This window comes from Clupea harengus, chromosome 25 (assembly GCF_900700415.2).
Source record: "Clupea harengus chromosome 25, Ch_v2.0.2, whole genome shotgun sequence".
Lineage (NCBI taxonomy): Eukaryota > Metazoa > Chordata > Actinopteri > Clupeiformes > Clupeidae > Clupea > Clupea harengus.
In genome coordinates this window covers 997,833-1,000,332 of record NC_045176.1, presented here as the reverse complement: position 1 = coordinate 1,000,332, position 2,500 = coordinate 997,833, and the positions used below count along the sequence as shown (strand labels likewise).

The 2,500-nt window shown below is 46.3% G+C and overlaps 1 protein-coding gene across 1 annotated transcript in view; it reads right to left on the bottom strand.

Moving 5' to 3' along the window:
* Window positions 1–2,500, bottom strand: part of pip4p1a (phosphatidylinositol-4,5-bisphosphate 4-phosphatase 1a) — a 16,881-nt gene that overhangs the window by 10,325 nt on the left and 4,056 nt on the right. The window lies entirely within an intron of this gene.

Here is a 2,500-nt window from a genome sequence, read left to right as displayed (position 1 = left end):
GGGGGGGGGGTGACGCCAAGAAAAGTGAGAGACAGACGAAAGAAGGAAAAAAAGCAAAAGAAAGACAGAGTTTGATAGAAATGGAGAGGGGGAGAGAGAGAGATAAAGAGAGAGCAGTCATGTGACCCGACTCTGGAGAGACAGACACACTCTAGAGCAGGGGTCTCAAACACACACACACACACACACACACACACACACACACACACACACACACAGACACAGACACACAGACACACAGACACACACACACACACTCTGGAGAGAGAGACAGACAGACAAACACACACTCTGGAGAGAGAGACACACTCTGGAGAGACACACACACACACACACTCTGGAGAGAGAGACACACTCTGGAGAGACACACACACACTCTGGAGAGACACACACACACACACTCTTGAGAGACACACACACTCAGGAGAGACACACACACACAAACACTCTAGAGAGACAGACACACACACTCTGGAGAGACAGACACACACACTCTGGAGAGACAGACACACACACACACACACACACACACACACACACACACACACTCTAGAGAGACAGACACACACACACTGGAGAGACACACACACACACTTTAGAGAGACACACACACTCTGGAGAGAGACACACTCTGGAGACACACACACACACACACACACACACACTCTAGAGAGACACACACACTCTGGAGAGACAGACAGACACACTCTGGAGAGACAGACACACACACTCTGGAGAGACACACACACACACACACACACACACACTCTGGAGAGACAGACACACACACTCTGGAGAGACAGACACACACACTCTGGAGAGAGAGACACACTCTAGAGCAGGGGTCTCAAACTCAAATTACCCCGGGGGCCGATACTGTAGATACCACTTTTGAGTGTGTGATCAGTGTGATGTGTGTTCAGAGGTACAATGGTTAGATTAAACACACACACACACACACACACACACACACACACACACACACACACACACACACACACACACACACACACACACACACACACACACACACACACACACACACACACACACACACACACACACACACACACACACACACACACACACACACGTGTGATCAGAGGTCCAATGGTTAGTGTTGTTGAATAACAAGTAGCTGACCTGAGTTTCAATTCCTGGGCAATGCAAGATGCTCTTTGGATAAAGGTGTTTGTTGTAGTTGCATTTTTTGGTCGCTTGGTCTCATTGATAGCCCATGACTTACATACAGTATACTATCTATATGTATATATCTATACCTTTCCTTCATACATGCACATTTAAAAGCAAATGCTGTACTGCACCACTTTTGTATAGTTGGCTGCAAACAAACAAAACAAAGCAGAAAACTGAATACAATTTCAGCAAAAATATCAATAATTATATGTTATAAAATAAATGCATTTATAATAAATATATTTCAAGTGTATAATTTCATTTGTCTGTCAGAATACAGCATCTTTCCATCTATAGTGATCTAAAATGAATAGTTTACTGATATGCTGATCATTGATGGTGGACCATCTGTTGTTATTCTTCGGAGCGATTTCCATGACAGACCAGCATGTTCAATTGCGTCACACAGTTGCTCAAATACATCCATAGCTGTGGTACGGCCTTGCATTGTTTTTACACAAAGTAATTCCTCTGTCACTTCAAACTGGTCCTTAACACCGCGGACAAAAATCGCGAGCTGAGCATTATCATTTATGTCAGTGCTCTCGTCCAGAGCCACAGAACACGCACTGAAACGTTTGCCTTTGACACGCAGCTGGATTTATTTTCCAATAATGACCGCTGGACTATACATTATCCCGCTTATTATTCGGATACTTGTCGGAACGATAAAAGACATTACTCCAAAATACTTCTTTTTAATGATTGTGTTGCCATTTCGTGACTTCCGCTAAGAAAAAATTGTTCAAAAGTTTCAGGTGTTGCATAGCAACCCATTACTTGCTGACTTCCTTCCGTTACGTTAAATGACTGGACTACTTGCGGAATGATATGAAAGATGTGAGTAAGAAGCACAAAAAACCTTGCCAATGGCAGCGGTAAACGTTGGGGTGGCCCATTCAAAGCAATGGAACTTTTTGCAACATTCTGAGGAGCCGGCAGGCCGGATGAAATCGTTAGGCGTGCCGGGAGTTTGAGACCCCTGCTCTAGAGAGACTTTGGAGAGAGAGATAACATCTGAAACACCCTCTGAGTGTGGGCCCCTGAGTGTGGGCCTCTGAGTGTGGGCCCCTGAGTGTGGGCCCCTGAGTGTGTCCCTCTGAGTGTGGGCCCCTGGGTGTGGGCCCCTGAGTGTGTCCCTCTGAGTGTGGGCCCCTGGGTGTGGGTGGGCCCCTGAGTGTGGGCCCCTGAGTGCGGGATTAAAGCGAGAGAGAGATAAAGATAGAGCAGTCATGTGACCGAGTGCGATGAGTCTTAGATGGTTGGTCATGCAGGGCTGAGGCCTCTTCAGGGCCCATAGTCT